The sequence below is a fragment of the Hyaena hyaena genome, unplaced genomic scaffold (genome assembly GCF_003009895.1).
Source record: "Hyaena hyaena isolate Hyena2069 unplaced genomic scaffold, ASM300989v1 scaffold_1330, whole genome shotgun sequence".
NCBI classification, from domain to species: Eukaryota; Metazoa; Chordata; class Mammalia; order Carnivora; family Hyaenidae; genus Hyaena; species Hyaena hyaena.
The window spans coordinates 209,013-232,271 of NW_024081959.1; the positions used below are offsets into that span (position 1 = coordinate 209,013).

At 34.1% G+C, this 23,259-nt stretch overlaps 1 long non-coding RNA gene across 2 annotated transcripts in view; it reads right to left on the reverse strand.

The window, feature by feature from the left end:
• The window catches only part of LOC120225120, a 116,044-nt gene that overhangs the window by 87,854 nt on the left and 4,931 nt on the right, over positions 1-23,259 (reverse strand). For both annotated transcript variants that reach the window (XR_005526739.1, XR_005526738.1), the window contains exon 2: positions 2,773-2,824. This is a non-coding gene — a long non-coding RNA (uncharacterized LOC120225120). The remainder of the gene's footprint in view (positions 1-2,772; positions 2,825-23,259) is intronic.

Below are 23,259 nucleotides of genomic sequence, written 5' to 3' on the forward strand. Positions count from 1 at the left end.
AGAAACAGAAAAAAATCTCAAAAAACTCCATTGGACAAACATATAAGAATTTAAATATATCCTTACTTCATGGGCGCAGATATATGCTTGGAGAAGCTTGTATTATCTGTCCTTGTAAAAAGGTAAACTTTAAAGAGTATTTTAGAGAAGTTATAAATGTGTGTCCACTCTGAGGGTTTTCGATTCTTTCATTTAATTAATTTAACTGGGACCAGGTTGAGATCCTTCTAGCTTGTCTCAGCATTTATAAAATAACTAATGTGTCCATTGCTACAACGTAGCTATACCTTACTACATTAGACTCTTACTGGCCCATGTACTTATTTAAGAAACACTTTGACATGTATTCAAATTCCATTGGAGATTTAATTCTCTGAATCAATTTCTGCATACTTATAATGAGATAGAGCTTATTTTTGTTGCCTTTTTTCATATATATAAAATAATATGTGTATATATAAAATTCAACTATTTTCTGTAAAACTGTGAATAAAATATTACCACTTCTATATGAACATCAATGATAAAATTATATCAATTTTAACATTTAATTTAAAATTAACTATTGATTCTTAATATTTAATCAAATATAATTTTGTTAAATATCAAGGTAGTATAAAGTGGGCATGTTTACTATTTAGTATTTCTGTTTTATATGCTATTGTAGGTAAGAATTAATAAGAAAATATTTTGAGAAAAAATCATCAATATGACAAAGTACCAAGCCTGGAAGTGTGGTAGTACAGATATTCTGAAAAAAATTAATAAAAACATATACATAGTAGATAAATTATAGCAAACATATTTTAAAATATTCTTAAACTCTTTGGACATAGGGAAGTAAACCATAAATAATGAAACAGAATGAATATGACAGAAGCTAAAACTACAATGGTATTGAATATGGAAACAATAGCTCTTCTAATTTCTTAACAATACCTGAAACAAAATGTATAGAGATGAATGAATCCAGAGACTAGGATTCTTGTCTTGAGTCCTTATAGAAAGTCATTTCTCAACATAGACATCTCACAATTTATATAGATTGAGTGCTAATAAATGTGAGTTTACAATAAAACCAAAGTAACAAATGCCATGAGAAGACTATCCACCATAAGCATAGCTTAGCAAAAACACATACAGTAAATTTATATCTCTGGTAACTCAAAATTACAAATATTAAGTACAGATTATAAAGTTTTTTAAAAATGCACATAACATTTTTATTTTTTATTTATTAAAAAAATTTTTAAATGTTTTATTTATTTCTGAGAGAGAGAGAGAGACAGCATGAACAGGAGAGGGTCAGAGAGAGGAGACACAGAATCCAAAGCAGGCTCCAGGCTCTGAGCTAGCTGTCAGCACATAGCCCGGCATGGGGATCTCAAACCCATGAACCGTGAGATCATGACCTGAGCCGAAGTCAGACACTTAACCAACTGAGCCACCCAGGCATCCCACACATGACATTTTTAAATGAGCAAGAAAAAGATACAACAAAACTCAGAATATTACTGCATATTAGTTTAGAAATAAACAAATTGCACCTTCTAGTAACTAAAAGTACTAGAATCACAACGAAAACAAAACAAAATAGAATCTTAGAGAATATTTTAAAAACCATATTAAAAACCGATGTAGAAACACATAGTGGATTGGTCTTAAGTTATGACACAGCCCAAAGAAAGAAAAATATGAAATTGAAATAAGATGCATACTCAGAAATGTAAGGTGTACCATGCATATAATTAAGCTCAATAAAAGAATAAAGAAAACAATGGGAAGGCTATATTTTAAAAATTTAGTAAGAATTTTCTAATACTGATGAAAAATAGAAATGCTCCATTTCATGAAGGACATCATATTCAAGCAGAATAAAGAAAATTATATCTAAGGAATATCAAAGGCAAAGACAAAGTCTAGAAGTAGCCAAATAAAAAAAATAAATTACATACAAAGAAATGAGTATTAGACTGATAGCACTTTGTTCAATAGCAGATAAAGTATTACATTGATAAAATTAAAGTGACAAGTGAAAATATCTGTCAATATAAGATCATGTACCTAGGAAAATTATCAATACTGAAGGGAAAACAAACATGTTTTAGCTTTAAAACATTTGCCAGAACCAGATCTTCTCTAAAAAAAAGACTTCTTCCCAAATACACTCTGACAGAAAGTCCATTTTCAAAATTTTCAACATGATTATTGTATTATTCCCTTCCACTGACATAAATTCCATAACACCAAGAAATTTGGATCTACAGAATACACCAAAATGTTCTGTGAACACTGTTTTGAGTCAGAGCTTCATATTATGCAGCAAATGTTTCTTCGAATTTTATTAACTTGTTGGACAACTGATTTTATCATTTCTTGGACATGAGTGATAGTTTAGAAACAGTATTTGAACAACAGGAAATTTTTTAAATTTTATTTTTGACAAAGAGAGAGAGAGAGACAGATAGAGAGAGAGAGAATATGAGCAGGAGAGGGACAGAGAGAGGGAGACACAAAATCTGAAACAGACTCTAGGCTCTGAGCTGTCAGCAGAGAGCCTGACTCAGGACTTGAACTCATGAACTACAAGATCATGACCTGAGCTGAAGTCACATGCTTAACTGACCGAGCCACACAGGCGCCCACATGGGTAATTTTTTAAAAGTTAAGAATATTTCTGGTAATCTAAAAAAATTCTTGTGGCTCCCAAGTTATATCTCTAATCATAATCATTTACTTAGAAATATATTAATTAAGTATTTTGTTTCTTACCTGAGGTGTTTATATCCTTAGGGTCATGTAGCATAAAGTATGCTTGTAACACCTAAAGAAACAAAATGAGAATGCTGTATTAATTATACTAGATTATGTTTTCATTAAAAAAGGTAGAATGTGGAATATATGAAATATGTATGACTTCAAAACAAGCTAATTCAGTGAAACTATGTTTAGAGGGAAATTTTTAGCATTGAATCTACATATTAGAAGAGAATAACAATATCAAATAAATTATCTATGTTTCAACCTTTAGAAAATTGAAATAGAAGAACAAATTGAATCCAAACTAAGCAGGAGAAAATAATAATATTTAGAGCAGAAATCAGTTAATTTGAAAACAAGAAATCAATAAAGAAAGTAAATGAATATAAAAGCTGATTCTTTATAAAGATCAATAAAATTGATATACCTCTAGCCAGATTATCTAAGAAAGAGAGGACACAAATTACTAATATCAGAAATGAAAGACGAGACATCACTACAGAGTCTATCAGCATCAAAATATTAATAAAAGAATGGTATGAACTACTCTATGTTCACAAATTTGATAACCTAAATGAAATGGACTAATTCCTTGAAAAACATAGCTGCACATGGCACAAACTTACACAAATAGAAGACACAATAAAATAGGCCTATATCTATTAAAGAAACTGAATCTACAATAACTTTTCAAAACAGAATCCAGCAGAGCCAGATAGATTCACTGCTGTTCTATCAGTTAAGGAAGAAATTATACTAACCCTCTGCACAATCTCTTTCAGAGGATAGAAGCAGAAAGAATATTTCCTGATTCTATAATGTGGTCCTCATTCTAGTGCCAAAATCTGACTAAGACATTATAAGAAAAGAAAACTACATACAAATATCTCTCATGAAATAGATGGAAAACTTGTAAAAAAAATATTAGAAAAAAAATCCAACAGTATGTAAAAAGAATTATACACTTTGACTAAATTAGATATATCCCATGTATGCCTGGCTGATTAAAAATTCAAAAATCAATTAATGTAATCTTTCATATGAGTGAACTAAAAAGACAAATGACATGATCTTATCAATGGATGCAGAAAAAGCATTGACAAAATCCAACACCCATTCATGATTAAAAAGTCTCAGCAGACTAGGAATAGAGGAGAAATTCCTCAACTTGATAATGCATACCTACAAAAACATACAGCTAACATCATACCAAATGGTGACAAACTCAAAGCTTTCCTACAGAGATCAGAAACAAGTCAAGAATTTATTCTATCACCATTTTTTTTCAACAGTGTCCTAGAAGTACAAGCTATTGCAGTAAGACAAGAAAAGTAAATAGAAGGTAAACTGATTGGAAAGGAAACAAATAAAACTGTCTTTGTTCACAGCTAACATGTGATTATTTATGTAGAAAATCCAAAAGAATTGATGAAAAAGGTCCTGGAAATAATAAACATTTATAGCAAGATTATAGGCTACACGCTAACACACAAAGTCAACAGTTTCCCAAATACCAGCAATGAACAAATGGAGTATGAAATAAAAAACACAATACTATTTAAATTAGCATTCCCCAATAGCGCTTGGGATGGATACTGAGTGAAACTACTGAATTCAGCTCAGGTCATAATATCACAGTTCATGAGTTTGAACCCCGCATTAGGCTCTGTGCTGACAGTTCAGAGCCTGGAGCGTGCTTCAGGTTCTGTGTCTCCCTCTGTCTCTGCTCATCCCCCACTCACACTTTGTCTCTCCCTCCCTCTCTCTCAAAACTAAATAAACATTAAAAAATTAAATTAGCACTCCACAAAATGAAATACTTAGGTATAATTTTTTTAAAAATATAAAAAATCCTTATGAGGAAAGCTCTTGATTAATGAATTCAAAGAAAAAAAAAAAACCCTACCTAAATAAATGGAGAGATAATCCATGTTCATGGACAGGAGACTCAATATTGTCAACATGTCAATTTTTCTCAATTTTATAGATTTAATATAATCCTAATAAAATCTAAGGAAGCTATTTTGTGGATATCTACAAAATGATTCTAAGATTTACATGCAACAGCAAAAGACCCAGAATAACCAACTCAATATTAAAGGAGAACACAGTTGGAAGACTGACACCACTTGACTTCAAGATTTACAATAAAGTTATAGAAATCAATTAAAGTGTGGTTATAGTAAAAGTATAGAAAAAGAGACCAACGGAACAAAAATAGAGAGCTCAGAAAGATACCTACACAAATGGAGGCAACTGATTTTTGACAAATGAACAAAGGCTATACAATGGGGGAAATCTGATATTTTCAACATATAGTGCTGGACATCCACGTGCAAAAGAATGAACTTAGATGTAGATCTTACACCTTTCACAAAAATTAACTAAAAATGGGTTATTGGCCTAAATGTAAAAATAAAGACTAGACAACTCACAGGAAATAACATGAGAAAACCTAGATGACCTTTGGTATGATGTTCACCTTTTAGTTACAACACCAAAGGCATGATCCATGAAAACAAAACACTGATAAACTGAATCTCATTATGAAACAAAATAAAACAAAACCCAACCAACCAATTGAAATACTTTTATTATACCAAAAACAATGCCTAAGAATGAGAAGACAAGTGACAGACTGGTAAAAAAAAAAAAAAAATGCTTGAAAAAGATGTATCTTATCAAGGATTATTACCAAAATATACAAATAATTCTTAAAACTCAACAATAATAAAAAAAAATTTTTTTAAATGACCCAAAGGCATTAACAGATATTTCATCAAAGAAGGTATGCAAATGACAAAAAAATATGAAGATGTGTTCCACATCATAGATAATCAGGGAAATGAAAATTAAAACAACAAGGAGATATACTACATATCCATTATAATGGTCAAAATCTGGGACACTGATGACACCCAATGCTGGTGAGTATGCTGAACAATAGAAACTCCTGTTCACTGCTGGTGGGAATGCAAAATGGTACAGACACTTTGGAAGACAATCTGGCAGTCTCTTATAAAACTAAAAATACCCTTACCATACGATCCACCAGTTGCACATCTTGGAATTTACCCAAAGGAGTTAAAAACTTATGTCCACACAAAAACCTTCACATGCATGTTTATAGCAGCTTTATTCATATTTGCCAAAACTTGGAAGCAACTGAGATGTCCTTTGGTAGGTTATTGGATAAATAAAATGTAGTACATATAGATAATGTACTACAGTGCTTAAAAGAAGTGAGTTATCAAGCCATGAGGAGACAGAGAAGAACCTTAAATACATGTTACCAAATAAAAGAAGCCAAACCTAAAAAATGGTAGGATTCCAACTATATGACATTCAGGTAAAGGCAAAATTATGGAGACAGTAAAAAAGATCCATGGTTGGAAGGAACTGGAGAGCTGAAGAAGGGTGGAAGATGGGTGGAGACCAGATTTTTAGGGCTGTTAAAATACTCATTGTGATACTATAATGATGAATACATGTCATTACATATTTGTCCAAACCCATGGAATACACAATACCAAGAGTCAATGGTAACATAAACCACAGAATTGGGTGATTAAGATATGTCAGCATAGGTTTGTTTTTTTTTTTAATTTTTTTTTAATGTTTTATTTATTTCTAGGAGAGAGAGAGAGAGACAGCGTGAGCAGGGGAGGGTCAGAGAGAGAGGGAGTCACAGACTGAAACAGGCTCCAGGCTCTGAGCTGGCAGTCAGCACAGAGCCCGACGCGGGGCTCGAACCCACAAACCACGGGATCATGACCTAAGCGAAAGTCGGATGCTTAACCGACTAAGCCAGCCAGGCGCCCCTGTCAGCATAGGTTTATCAGTTGTAATAAATGTACCTCTCTGAGAGGGAGAATCATAAAGTTGTTAATGGGAGACGCTATGTGTAGAGGAAGGAAGTATATGGGAAATACCTGTATCTTCCTCTCAATTTTTCTGTGAACCTAAAACTTCTCTAAAACATTGCCCTTTAAAAAAATAAATGATAGAATATCAAATCAATATTTTAGTGTGAGGCTCTACTTCAAAGTAGGTGTCCTACTAGATAAATAGAGGTGCAAATCCTAATTGGTAATAGCCCAGAGGTTCCATGAGATCACAGGGGCATTGTATGGTCACTTTCCAATGTTAAGAAAAATTTAAGAATCCTCATTTTTTAATGAAACTGCCTTATAATTCATTGTTGACAATTAATTCCCAAATGTAAATGTATGTTGAAGATTGAACTTCCATGACCAAAAGCAAACAAAATATGCATTCAAACTCTATTTCACAGACCAACTCTTCATTCTGTTTGGAATAACATCTCCCTATAATCTTACATGCAGCCTCTACAACTGATGGGTTAACCTAAACTGCACATATTTTATCACTTCAGATAGCTTTAGATTGAGGCTTAGAGTAAAAAGCTAATAATCCAATATGGTGTAAGTTCCATAAAGGAAGGGATGTGGGCTGTGTTGCTCAGTACGCTATGGTGACTATTGATTAGAAAACTACCTGGCACGAAGCAACTACAGAATATTTGTTAAAAACAAACAAACAAAAATAAAAAACCCAAAACCCCACAAGATATATATATATAATTAAAAACATTAAAAATATATTTTAAAAATCTATATGTGTATTACTTATATATAATAAATAAATGATGGAATGAAGTAGATCAAGTAATATTTATGGGCAATGTAGCCCACATTCTAATAACTGTTCTTCAAACTAATAAGAAGTTTTACCCACAGCCTCTTATTTGTACTCAGACTAATTTAGGAATGAATACTTTAAATTTTGCTGGAATGCCTTTGCTAAATTTCTCATTCCAGTGTAGTCACTTTAAAATGCTAATTAAAGAAGTATAGTCTGAAATCAGGAGATAGAGCCATCTCCTTCTCCATCTCTACCATGAGAGTAGAACTAACAAAAGTTATAAAATGCACCTCTTTTTGCTGTAAAAAACTATAGAATATATTTTATATGATATGACAAGGTCTAAAGCAAACAATGATTTCTTCTATATCAATAGTATGATATTGATCTAGGGCAATTCAGCTAATTTTTTATAATTATGTCATATTTTAAGATGAACATAATTAAATAATTTTGCAATTTATGACATCAGCCTTTTGTTGATATGAAATATATTAACTAAAACTTTTTATTCTCTGAATATACTTTCTCTGTTCTGGTCCATTGCCCTTGCTGCCAAGGCTTCCTGAATACTCTTCAACTTTCCCTCTTACTGGCTCCATGAGTCTTTCTATGACACTGCAGGGGTGTGAGAGGGGCCCTCTGTATGATAGGTAATATGTTTACCTGATTAAATTGCCCATTAGATTTCTTGCCTCCTGAGGATTGTGACTGTGTCTTGTCCCCGATTATATTTATAGCTCTTACCCAGCACACTGGTCCGTTATTGATGTTCAATAAATATTTGATGAGTGAGTGAATAAATGACTTTCCATGGATTTCTTAAGAAAGTGGCTGATACAACCATGGATTTGAAGTTGTAATGCTTAGCACTGAAACATGTAGGTATTTCCTTCACTTCTCTTTCATCCACTATGATAGTTATCAGAATTCTATTAACAAGAATTTTGGCATTTATTTAGAATGATGATAATGTGAATACCTGATGCTATCTGACTCATTATCTATTAAATTCTTTTCAGCATGATTTTAACAACACATTTAATGTGCTGTATTTGGATTAAAAAACATGATATGCACAATAGCATTAATCCAAATATTTGATTAACTATAATACCACACTTCCCTGTCATTAAAGATAACAGATAATTTATTATTCTCGTTGTAATTATATTAATATTCTAGCTAAATGAGTCTATTTAAATCTAACATTCAATTCTCAGTCTGGCTGATTAATATACACAAATAATTTCTTACACTGATTTAAGATGTTTTAATGCAGTATATCTTTTTTTAACTGCAAAGAATATTTTTTTCTGAATATATTTAGAAAATGAGAGTAACATCTGAAGAATGACTAAGTAATATTCATCTCCCCCTTTTTGTTTTCTTAGGAGTATATCATGAACATAATAGAACCTTGGAGTTTTTTGTTAGACATTTAATGTTATGGAGCCCCAAGGATGCATTTGAACAATGGCAAATTCCCTTTTGGGAGAGGGGACGTTCCAGTGATATAATGTGTAATAAGGCATTGTGCCTCTAATCTTGGAGATTTGTGGTTAATGAGGAGATAAAAACAAATAAAATAACTGGAAGCAGTTTGCTTAATGATAAATGCAATCAAGAAGTCATCTGAACCCTGAGCATTGGCTAGCATGGGGCAAGCCTAACTAGAGGATTGTCTAAGTTCTAGATCAGTCAGCCTTGACCACTGAATTAGAAGTATGCAAACACCAGTGGATGGAAAGAGCTGTTGATTGGTGCCTTGAGTTTTTCATTTCTCTTAGAAGTAGTTAGTTCCTCTTAGTGAATTATGAGCTAAAAGTAATCTGCAATGTAAAATAATATAGAAACGTGAGCTGTTCTAGGGACATAGCAATGTCATCATGAAAGCAAGGGGTATAGTAGGGTAGTCACGGGCTGCTCTAAAATGCAATGTCTGATTGTAACTGATGTTCTAGCTTCTGTGACACAGTCACAACACAATAGACTAAAGATGAAATTCTAGTGCTTTTAAACTCTCCTGGGCAAGATGGCTTTTCTTGAGAAGGAAAAGGTTATAACTCTAGGTAATTGTTACGCACCATTTCACCATTTACAACGGTATGTACTTAAGTTTACACTTGAGAGAATTTCAAAAATTCAGAAAATGAAGACTCATAAAGGTGGACACCACTATTTAAATCAATCACATTCATTCAAAAGTAGAATTTCTCTTTTCTTTCTCTTTTTAGCCTCATCTTTTCTGCCTTCCATGGTGACTACTCATAACTCCCAAATTAATAATTTAGTTTTTATTAGCTAATTCCATTTAATTTCATAATCATTTGCATCGTTAATAACATGAATTTGTTCAGTTCAAATGCTGAGGCAAGGCTGATGGGAGGAATATAAAAATGGCTTTGGATCTACAAATTTTAGGCTTTTCTGCTGCCTATACCACTTATATATGTGAATTTTGAGACTGAACAAAGCTTTTTCCTGCAAGATGTTTGGTGGGGAGAACTTCATCTTAAACCCTATTTCTCTGTTCTGTTCTTTGCTTTCAGTAATGCTAAAATGAGGGCCAAGTAATGTAACCTTTACAATATTGATTTCCTTCAGAATACCCAAAGCCAGTATAGAAGGTTATGCAGTCAGCTGTTAGCTGGAGGTTCTCCAAAGGAAAAAAAAATAAAATAAATAAACAAAACAGAGCTAGTAAAAGCCACCAGAGACTCTTCCAGAGAACTTTAAGAATGCTTTACAGTAACTCCAAGGAAGAGAGCTGCATAATATTTTATGGTTAAACAGTGCAAACATAAGACAGGATTAGTGATAGTTTGCTAAACTTGGGATAAATTAAAATGAATAACATATCTAAAGGGCAATTATTATAACCATTTATTGAATACTTTCTTCATGGTTATACCAAGAAAAATGTTAGTTTTTCACATCATTAGTTAACTGATTCACTTAAAGAAAAATGTACGTTGTCAAATTACCACATTAATATGCCAAGGTGTTTGCAACATGGTCAATAACATGATGTCCACAAAGAAAGTTTGTTTTTCCTTTTATTTTTAGACTTCTGACCATATAAATAGCATTTTCCACTGTAAGTTATATGCAATTTATTTGAGGCAATGTCTGTGTCTGTTACATTGACAATGTGATACTATTAAACCAAAGGATTAAAAAAATCTTCATAAATGAGAATATGATTTAAGTTTTCTATAATATCCCAATTTCCCTGTTTTCTGGCTTTTCTATTGATACAATAGCTTTGGTCCACCCACTTTTATAACTGTCAGTTGTAGGACAAATTCCATGCTAGCTTCATCCATATGCGTTGCTCTGGAAAACCTGGGTTCTCTCTTCTCTTAATCTCAAACTGTTACTTTGAAGTCAAAACGAGCCCCTCTGAAGGCTAATATGTTTGCAATACATATGGGATTTTAAAAGGTCTATTATATTTTGCTTTAGTAGATATTGTTTTGAACCATGACGATGATTATTGTGAAATTTGAATTGTCATTCCTCATGGGTCTCTCAGCTCCCATAGTTCTTCACAGCTACAGACTCAGTCTCAGTTACATAATTCCAAATCACTTTAATTCAAACAAAAGAAATACATCATTGTATTCTAATTTACTTTCATGTATAAATACTGTCCAAATAGTAATGCACATGGTAGTCATATATGACATATAATAAATGTATTTTATTAATTTTCTAAATTAATTTGTCTAAATTAATTAATTTGTCAAAAATGACATAAATTTAAAAAATTAAAATTTCTCATCATTGCTATATTTAGAAGTAACTACTATTTACCATTTGTGTTACTCTAAAAGGGATGCCATCACAAAATGCCACAAAGTGGGTCGGTTAAACAACAGGAATTTATGTCTCACAGCTATATAGCCTCAAAATCTAAGATTACAGTGTTAGACTTCCTTCTGAGATCTGTGAGGGGGAAATCTATTCCATCCTTCTCTTAGCTTCTAGTGGTTTACCGGCAATCTTTGCTATTTGTTGACTTCTATTACATCATCCTTACTTAAATCTTTCATTGTCACGGGACATTCTACCTATCTGCATGTCTGGCTCTAAATTTCTCCTTTTAATAAGAACAATAGCCATATTGAATTAGGGGTCCACCCTACAACACTATGACCTCATCTTAACCAAACATGTCAATAATCACTCTATTTCCCACTAAGGCCCTGTTTTGAGGTTCTAGATGTTAAGACATCAGCATATGAATTTGGGAGAGGGACACAATTCAACCCATAACATCTCATTATATATAGTCTGCATTTCCTGTGCTTTTGTAGTAATCATTATCATAATTTACTAAGCCTGGACTCTGTACCAGTGATTCAATAATTTATAAAATTTTATATATAAACCAATTCAATAATTTATTAAATTTTATTTGAGAAGATATAAAAGAAATCATACCACTATCACCATTCTACTATAGACAAATACTTAGGCATAGAGAAAATAAGTAATTTTCCCAGTGTCACATAACAAAGCATAAACCCAGGCTACCTCAACCCTGACTGTAGAAGATTCAAGTTATATATTGTTTTATAACCTGAATCTTAAAAGTCTCTTTGGTGCTATATAAGCCATTTGTCATGTAAACATCCTGAGCTTAGTGTATGATAGAAGACTGAATGGGTTCATATTAAGAAATCACTCTATCCAGAACTATCGGATAAAACCACCAAAGATTTGATGCTTTTCTCCATGACTTGTATTTATAACTTTGGGTTTTCAGATACTGGATCCACAAGTTACTAGCTGTGTCAGCCTGGGGAAAAAAATAAATCTTCTAGTAATAATGTTATAATTTCTTTGCTTTGGTGTAAAATTTCAAATAAATATCAAGATAAATAAGTATTCTATCATAGTGTTTCCTATTTGTCAGTACCATATTTAGGACCACTGAATGAATTTCAAATGATACAATTTTTTTAGAATAATAAATATAATTAAAGAATCTAAAGTAACCTTTAGATGTTCTACAATCGAACTATATGGACTATTATTGGAACTATTCTTTTCATTTTATAAATGAGGAAAATTGGGCAGAGTATATAAGTTCTTTGTTTCAAATCATTCACATGTTCAGGACCAGGTCTGGGACTTAAACTCATATCTACCCTACTTCAGAGCCAGAGCTTTTATTCTTAATCACTTTATGTGATATTAATGTGCTATAATGAATTTAATGAAACTCCTCACCCATCCTTCAATTGTTTGAATACCAATTATCTCTCTCCTAAATATGCAATAACCATTATGCCCTGTTCTCCTTCATGAACACAAAACTAATCCAGAGAAATATAATATTATTTAAGGGACTAATAGTCCTTCACATTTTTTAAATTCATTAATAGCACAGAATTTAAATTTATTCAGTAAATAGAAATATAGATACATGTATTCATTCTCCATAGATAACTTTATATTATAATCTTATAACTTTCTAATACTTGTAAGAGAGCAAACCAATATGTTGTTTAAGAAATATACTAATATTTATGGACCTTTTTCTTTTTAAATGCAAAAAACAAAGAATACACAATTAGAATTTAAGATATGTGTATAAATGAGTGAAGAGTGGGAATACAAATGAAGTTTTGCCTTAAGGCAAGGCCATGAAATATAATAGTTCTAGAAAGTGAAAAGACCTCCAAACCTCTAATAATTTTCCTCATTACCAATTTCAGGACTTAAAGAAGGACATGTTAGAATGTAGCATTTCATTGACAATGGAATTTTGGGGTTTTTCCACCCCTAATCAAAGTTTAATTCAATTGAATTTCCTGCCTTCATTATTTTCCTTTATAAGATAATTAAATTTTATAAAATATCTATAGAGGTCACAAGGTCAAATACACCTAAGTTGAGAAAACAAAAATTGAGGCAGGTTACCTTCTTCATATTTTTTGTTTTATCACTTATTTTATTTATTTTTAATTTTTTTTAAATTCTTATTTGTTTTTGAGAGAGAGGGAGACAGAACATGAGTAGGGCAGAAGCAGAGAGAGAGGGAGACACAGAACTCAAAGTGCGCTCTAAGTTCCAGGCTCTGAGCTGTCAGCACAGAGTGCAATGTAAATCTTCACCTCACAAACTGTGAGATCATGACCTGAGCCAAAGTCGGGTGCTTAACTGACTGAGCCAACCAGGCACCCTTATTTTGTCATTTTTTAGCAAGAGATATATGGAGTAGAATATTCCTATATCATAAGAAAAACAGCAAGGAAAATGTGATTACATAATGCAGGTTACCATTAGCCTTGTCTGTCAGAGCCGCACTAACGTAAGAGAAGGATTGTGGAAATTGGAAAGTCCATGGTCTTGTGCAAATTAGGCGAACACTAACCAGGTCCTGCTGTTGATGCTGGGCCTAGCGCTGCCACTGTGTCTGACATTTCAAGATAATCTGGAAGACCATATTTTATAGGAATTCTCCCAATTTTTAAGTGTTGGCTAAAAACAGTTATGTGCCAAACAAAATAAATCTACAGGCTAAATCTGTTCTTTAAATTGCCAGCATGCAACTTCTGACATATTGGCTTTGGTTTCATACAGTCTGTCAGCTGTTTTCTGGAACAGAGAAGAAAATTTTGAAATAGCATCAATCAAAATCCTATTTGTGATTCAGTTGTCAAAACTAGTCATTTACTTGTTTAATCTTAGATTTGGTCAAAGGGCCCAAGCTTGAAGTTAGAAGATGAATAAGTTCTGGGATGAAATGTACAGCATTGTGATTATAGTTAACAACATTATGTGCTTGAAAATTGCTAAGAAACTACATCTTAAAGATTCCCACCACAAAAAAGAAATGATAAATATGGGACATGATGGAGGTGCTAGCTAATGCCAGGTTGATAATCATGTTGCAATATAAAAACATCAAATCAATGTATTGTATACCTTAAACTTACAAAATTATGTCAATTATACCTCAAATTTAAAAAAATAGGTATTCTGCTATAATAGCCAAGTCATCTTCATCTCTCTCTATTCTTCACACATCAGCCATATTGATCTTGTCTAGGTATAAAGCAGGCCACGTCATTTGTATGCCCCAAACATCTGAGTTTCCATTGGTAGTAAAAGCCAAAACCTTGTAAGTTCTCACATGACTTGCCCCCATTAAGTTCTAATCATGACCAGGCCTCCTCTGGCTCTTGGCTCATTTCCCTCTCCTTTATTTCCAACTCACTGACTTCCTGGGTATTTCTTGAACATTTCAAGGCTCTTTTCTGAGGACATTTACTATTTTTGGATTTTTCTTTCCAGTTACATTTACCTGGCCAGTTCCCTCATTTCTCCCAGGTTTTCATTCAAAAGTCACTCTCCAAATAAAGCCTTTCCTCACACCTCTATCTAAAATTTCAACCCCCCATTCCCAGTTCCTTGTGGCATTCTTACCTGTTTATCTTTTTTCCCTCCACAATCTAACATATACACCTACACTGTGGGTTTGTGATGGTTTTTAATCCTTTCTCTGCCCTGCTTTAACAGCATTTAGTTATGATTTTGCAAAAACTTCATAAGTTTTATTCAACTGGACCATTTTTCTATACTGTTAATAATGTTGAGAGCATAACATTATGCACTGAACATTTCAGGGGATAGTATGGATCAATTCAATGTTTTCTGATGACTTATTTTACTAAAGCAATAGAGATTAGTGAGCCAAGGATAATTAATAATTAAAAATAGGATGTCTCTTTCAAATATTTAGTCTCCAGTAAGTCTTGGCTATTGATTGGAATAGGTGATAAGTTACTCAAGTGTTTAACTTAATGAAAAAAGGCAGGTTAAATGTTGGGGTTAGCTGTCCAAGGGAATATTTTTATATTATAGCCATAAATATATTTTCCAACAGTATATTCAATTATTACCCATTGAGCAGCCAATGTGATGCTAATATAACATAAATCAGCTTGTCACCCCTCTATTTCAAAATCCTCTGAAATCTCTATATCACATTCAGAATAAAACTAACAGTTATTTCAATGGATTGCTTAGTCACTTCCTTCAGACCTTTACTCAAATGCCATATCTTGATTTTGCATTCCTGATGATACCAAGTAAAAGAGTAATACCTTCAGCCTTCTATCCCTCTGCTTTGTTTCATTTGCTATATTTTTATTTTTTTTCTTTTTGCCTGTCTCCACTATAAATGTAAGTTCTATGAGGGCAGATTTCCATCGGCAGTTTTCACTAATGTATCTTTATAATATCACCAAGTCAGTTCAAGTATAAAAGTCTATAATCAATACACATACACAATATAAATACACATGCATTGCCTCTCAAACTAAATTATTATATAGACTAAATAGAAATATAGAACAGTTATTTTTCTTTTTTTCTTTTTTTATTAATGCTTATTTTTGAGAGAGAGAGAGAAACAGAGCATGAGCCAGGGAAGAGGGTGAGAGATAGAGAGAAAGAGAGAGAGAGAGAGAGACTGAATCTGAAGCAGGTTCTAGACTCTGAGCTGTCAGCACTGAACCTGACATGGGGCTTAAACTCATAAACTGTGGCACAAACCGCGAGATCATGACCTGAGCTGAAGTCAGACACTTAACCATCTGGGCCACCCAGGCTCCCCAGTAAAGTTATTTTTCCTAATCATAATTGTGTGTTTTTTGCTCATTTACAACTATAACAATTTAATTTTTATATTTTATTTATTTTTGAGAGAGAGAAAAAGAAAGAGAGCAAGGGAGAGAAAGAGAGCGAGACATAGAAGCCAAAATAGGCTCCAGGCTCTCTGCTCCGAGTCCAATGTAGGGCTTGAACTCAAAAACAGCGAGACTATGACCTGAAGTGAAGTTGGATGCTTAGCCAACTGAGCCACCCAGGCGCCCCTACAATTATAATAATTTAAGGTAAATTTAAAATTAAAATTATTTTGAAGTTTAAAAATAGACTTCAACTGGGGCACCTGGGTGGCTCAGTCAGTTAAGCGTATGACTTCAGCTCAGGTGGTGATCTCAAGGTTCGTGGGTTCCAGCCCTGCATCGGGCTCTGTGCTGACAGCCAACTCAGCCTGGAGCTTGTTTCAGGTGCTGTATCTCCCTCTCTCTCTGACCCTCCCCTGCTCATGCTGTCAGTCTCTCTCTCTCTCTCTCTCAGAAATAAAGCATTAAAAACTTTCTTAAAAACATAGACTTCAACTAATTCTTAGTAAATAGGACTCTGACATGTGTGTCAGAAGTCAGAAGTGATTGAACAAAATGCATTTAAAAACAGTTGAAACTTTGACAAATACACGAGTCTCTGAGTCGTTAGGAAGAAATCCCAGTATAAATGAGGGTACCTGTTATTAACATAAAAATGAAATTCAGTTATAAATGACATTTTATGAATTGTCTAATTCATAAATATTGTGCCCAAAACTTATTCACAAATTCAATTGTGCATGGTATTAGTCAGGGTAAATTAGGTGGAATGGTGGTTTCACAAAATTACCAGCTGTTAAACATGTTCACAGCTTATTTTTATTTATGCTACATGTCTAGTGTGGGTCAGGAAGGGCAAAGCCTCTCTTCTCATTGTAGTCCCTCAGGGCTGTAGAGCGAGAGGGTTCACATAGCAATATACGCTTTTAAAACTAGACAGAGGGGAGGCGAAGTGTTGAAGTACAATTAATTTCTGAAGTTTCTTTGCACAATTGACACTCATTTCATTAACCTGAGCAAATGGCAGAGATATGCCTAACTTCAAAGGGGATGGGAAAATGCAGTAGTATCCTGTGCTTTGATGGAAGAAGACAAGAAGTAGAACTGAATTATGTGAATATGTATGAATAGCACTAATGATTATGCAAGAGTATTTAAAGTGTGATGTGAAAATTTCTGTAGATCATTCCAATGAAAATAAAGCTATGTCAGGGTGCCTCAGTGGCTCAGTCAGTGAGGCATCAGACTCGATTTCAGCTCAGGTCACGATCTCATGGTTTGTGAGTTCAAGCACCACATCTGACTCTGTGCTGACAGTGCAGAACCTGCTTGAGATTCTTTCTCTCTCTCTCTCTCTTTTTGCCCCTCTTCTGCTCTCTATTTAAAAATAAATAAAAAGTTAAAAAACAGAAAGCTATGTCAATCTGTCTTTTAAAAAGCTGGTTCAATCTTTGACAGATCATTGTGAAATCCCACTGATCAAATGCCACAAGAAACACACTGGTAGATAGTAACAATGATGATAACGTGTAGTGAGCTTGCTGCAGCAAGGGGGAGCACAGCTCAGAGCAAACGTGGGGTGTCCCAATGAGGGACTGAGAGTTGGAGGGGCTTCTAGGTTTCCAACAGGAGGTGTGCTTATGCTGGAAATTATCAGAAGGTTTTAAGGCAGCAGGGGCTACTTCTTGATTGCACAGTGTCCAGGAGTGGGAGAAATTCTGTGACTAAGTACATGACTAAGGGTGTCACTGCTGAAGGGGAAGCGGTAATCCCTGACATCAAAGTGGCTGTGTTGTAGTCTTGCCCTTTTCCCGGTTCAGTCCAGAGCACAGAGTGGTTTTGCTAGATGACTTCCAGTATTCTGCGAGCATTATTTGTACGTGGTGGGAACACTGCCCTGGTTGTTAGCAGAGCCAGAAGAAGCATTTCTGCTCTTCACAGAAGGTGGTTTGGAATTTATTATTTATTATTTTGTAATACAACTTAGTCATCATTACAGCCAAAAAAATAAGAAATAAATAAAGTTTATTTTAACATGATGCTAATGGGTGGGAGTGGGCCGATGTAGTCTTAAATTCAATATTTTCACTGAGTCTTCTGTTCGTGGGTTAAGTTAGTGATTAATAATGTAAAGAAAATATAGATTTGGACCAGACAAGTGAAGGCTGGTGAAAATGCACTGACCTAAGAATCAAGGACAGTTATTGACTTAATCCAAAGGAATTAGATAAATTTATATACATTCTTATTCTTCACTTTCTCTATTGCAAAACATTTAATTCTATAATATGCACTTAGAAGTCTATGAATATTGCAACAAATAAAAAACACCTAATGAAAAATGTTTTTTCAAACAGCAAGTTACTTGTTTCTCATGCTTTATCTACAGATTCATGATTCAGTGAAGCAGTTTGCTGATATTTAAGCTAAAAAGTTAGCATTTCCAAATGCTAATATTAAACAATTCCAAGTCACTTCTCTAAAATAATGTCAGCAACAAAAACTCCATATCAGAAGTATATTCTTTTACTTTTTGACATTTACCCATTTCTGTCACTTCCTACTCCCAGCCACTGGCAACTATCAATCTGTTCTCCTTTCTAGGATTTCATGGGGTTTTTTAAATTTGTTTGTTTTGTTTTTTTTTTTAGATAAAAAGGTTATGATTTCCTGTTACAAGAAAAATAGTAATGGGGATGTAATGCACAACCCGATGGTTATAGTTAATTAACAATATTGTTTGTATATTTGAATGTTGCTAAGAGAATAGCTCTTAAATATTCTCATTACAAAATAAAATATTTTGTAAGTATGTAAGGTGGTTGTTAATTCACCTTATTGTGACAATCATGTTGCAATATGTACATATTGCTATCATTATATCTAATCATTATATATCTTGTACTAATATAATATGTAATTATAGTTCAATAAAACTAGAAAAAAATTTAAAAATTTGTGACAGCAATGTATAACCTCTTTTTTAGTTCTTATTAGGTGCAAGCTACATTTCTCTCTAAATCCATTTTAATAGTTTAATAATAAACACAAACATACATAGTCATGTATGTATGCACTCAATATTATTATAAAGATCAAAACATTTTTACAAAGAAAATTATATAATAAGGATAAGAAATATAGTGATAACAGAAATGTTTATAACATTTGGCATGCACTAAGTACAGTAATATCATATACACTATAAATTATTTTAGGAGCGCCTGGATGGCTCAGTCCATTAAGCATCTGATTTTGGCTCAGGTCATGATTTCCCAGTCTGTGAGTTCAAGCACTGTGTCTGGCTCTGCTGACAGCTCAGAGCCTGGAGCCTGGTTCGATTCTGTGTCTCCTTCTCTCTCTCTGCCCATCTCCTATTCATCTTCTCTCTCTCTCTCTCTCTCTCTCTGTCTCTATCTCTGTCTGTCTCTCTCTCTCAAAAATAAACACTCAAAAAATTAAATTATTTCCATTTGAAATAAAAACACTGATACTTGAATCTTTTAACAAATAAAATAGGCTAAACTAAAACCCTTTTAAAATCATTTCAAGTTAAGGAGTACATTTATATATAATAACCTGAAGAGGTGGGAGAGTGATGTAGTCCAGAGAAGAATGTAAGAAATTCAAGACTGGCTGATAGTTTCTCTTCAATGCAGTAAACACCCAAAGATAAGCAAATTGAAAGAAGCCAACATCTGAAAGAAAGAGGACACAGGAGGGGGGATTTCATAAAAGCTTGCTTTAATTGAAACTAGGTGCTGAGTAGTGCTGGAGACAAGACATGTAGCAGTACTGTTGTCGACTGAAAAATGGCTCTATGAAGCCATTGAGGAAAGGCAGCCATGACTCCATGCTAGCCCATGGCTATGGACTTCAAGACCCATGAGGAAACCAAGAACATGAGGAATCCAAGGCACAGCCAGTGGGGCAGCTCACCGAACCAAATTCCTATGGGACAGGATCCCAGAGATGTGCTGCATGGCTGCATATGAGTGACATGCCATGGAGCTACTCATGGATTCCAAAACAAGCTGACCCTTACGTTCATCAGGAAACAGGTGTGGACACACACGAGTGCCAAGAGGAAGAGAGAGGATGAACATCCTGGCAGCCATGAGGAAAGTGGCAGCCAAGAACTGAATTCCCCTCTAATGCAATCTATTTGGGGGCACCTGGGTGATTCTTGGCTCAGGACATGATCTCACAGTTCAGTTAGTGAGATCTAGCCCTGTGAAGGGCTCTGCGCTCTCAGTACAGATTGCTTGGGATTGTTTGGGATTCTCTCTCCCTCTTTCTCTGCCCCCTCCCAACTCTCCCTCAAAATAAATAAATTAAAAAAAACTTTTTGGAAAATCAAATCAAATCAATTAATAAAATGATATTTGCAGGAAGGGCAAAGATGATGGAGAAGTAGGGATCTCTGTGCATTTCACTCACTCCCATGTCTCAAACAGAGAAGGCCTGAAGCTATGAGAACCCTCACATAACCACAGAAGTTTGGGAAGAAAAGGAGACAGACTCCGCTGAGAAAATACTTTATAAGGCTACCTCAAGAATCAAGCCAAAGTATACATGGTGGAGAGTCCCAAATACCACTACAAGCAGGGAAATAAAATAACCAAAGTCTCAACAAGAGAGACCAAGAGACACTCAAAGAACCTTTTTTAAGAGAGCAGGACTTGCAGGTGCAAAGTGCATAACAAGCTTCTAAAACTAACAAGAGACAGAATGCTAGCCAAAATGACGAAACGGAAGAACTTTCCTCTAAAGAAATCCCAGGAAGAAATGACAGCTAAAGAACTGCTCAAAAACAGATATAAGCAGCCTAACTGAACAAGAATTTAGAACTATGGCCATAAAATTAATTGCTGGGCTTGAAAAAGGCATGGAAGACATCAGAGAAACTATAGCTACAAAGACTATGGAGCTTAAAAATAGCTGTGATGAATTAAAAAATGCTATAAATTACATATGTAATAAAATGGAGGCATCCAATGCATGGATTGAAGAGGCAGAGAGGAGAATAGGTGAATTAGAACACAATTATAGAAAAAGAGGAAGCTGACAAAAAGAGAGATAAACTGATCCAGTTACACGAAAGGAGAGTTCCAGAGCTGAGTGATACAATCAAACGGAATAATATCCGTATCATACGAATTCCAGAAGAGGATGACAGAGGGAAAGGTACTGAAGGAGTCCTTGAACAAATTATAGAAGAGAACTTCCCCAATCTGGGAAAGAAAATACACATTGAAATCCAAGAGGCACAGAGAACTCCCCTCAGATGTAACTTGAATCAATCTTCTGCATGACATATCATAGTGAAACTGGCAAAATATAAGGACAAAGAGAGAATTCTTAAACCAGCTTGGGATAAAACGGCCCTAACATACAAAAGGAAACCTATCAGAGTGGTGACAGACCTATCTACTGAAACTTGGCAGGCCAGAAAGGAATGGCAAGAAATCTTCAATGTGATGAACAGAAAAAAAAAAAAACAAAAAAACAAAAAAAAAACATGCAGCCAAGAATCCTCTATCTCACAAGCCTATCATTCAGATTAGAAGGAGAGATAAAAGTCTTCCCAAATAATCAAAAATTGAAAGAATTCATCACCACTAAACCAGCCCTACAAGAAATCCTGAGGGGAACTCTCTGAGGGAAAAGTTGCAAGGAACTAAACCCATAATTTTCAATAATAACATTGAATGTAAATGGACTAAATGCTCCAATCAAAAGACATAGGGTAACAAAATTGATAAAAAAACAAAATCCATCTATTTGCTGTCTATAGAAAACTTATTGTAGATCTGAGGACACCTCCAGATTGTAGGTAAGGGGATGGAGAAATGTCTATCATGCTACTGGAGGTCAAAGGAAAGCTGGAGTAGCTCTACTTACATCAGACAAGCTGGACTTTGAAGTAAAGGCAGTAACAAGGGATGAAGAAAAGCATTGTATAATAATTACAGGGTCTATCCATTAGGAAGAGCTAACAATAATAAATGTCTACACACCAAATTAGAAAGCACCCAAATACATAAAACAATTCCTCACAATAGAAACACTCTTATCGATAAGAGGACTTTAATACTCCACTTACAGCAATGGATAGATCAACTAGACAGAAAATCACTAAAGAAGCAATGGACTTGAATGGCACATTGGACCAGATGGATTCGACAGATATATTTAAAACTCTACATCCTGAGGCCATGGAATTCACTTTCTTCTCAAGTGCACATGACACATCCTCCAAGATAGATCACATACTGGGATATAAAGCAGCCCTGAATAAATATAAAAGAATTGAGATCATACTATGCACATTTTCGGATCACAAAACTATGAAACTTGAAATCAATCACAGGAAAAAGTTTGGAAAACCTCTATGTTTTTGGAGAACACCCTACTAAAGAACAAATGGGCCAAGCAGACAATCAGAGAAGAAAATAAAAAATATATGGAAACAAATGAAAATACAACAATTCAAACTCTATGGGAGGCGGCAAAGGCAGTCCTAGAGTGGAAAATACATTGCACTCCAGGCCTACTTCAAGAAATTAGGAAAAGCGCAAGAAGACAATCTAACAGTGCACCTAAAGGAGATAGAACGAGAGCAACAAGATCACCCCAAACCCAGTAAGAGAAGAGAAATAATAAAAATCAGGGCAGAAGTAAACAATATAGAACCCAAAGAAACAGTTGAATAAATCAATGAAACCAAAAGTTGTTTTTGTGAAAAAATAAACAAAATTGACAAACCTCTAGCCAGGCTTCTCAAAAAGAAAAGAGATGGAGCCTAAATAGACAAAATCATGGATGAAATGTTACAAACAATACCTTAGAAATACAAGCAATTATCAGGGAATACTATGAAAAAATTATATGCCAACAAACTGGACCACCTAGAAGAAATGGACAAATTCCTAAAAACACACACACTACCAAAACTCACACGGGAAGAGATAGAAAATCTGAACAGACCCATAAATACGGAAAAATTGAATCAGTTATCAAAAATTTCCCAACAAATAAGAGCTCTGGACCAGATGGCTTCCCTGAGAAATTCTACCAGACATTTAAAACAGAATTAATACCCATTCTTCTCAAGCTATTCAAA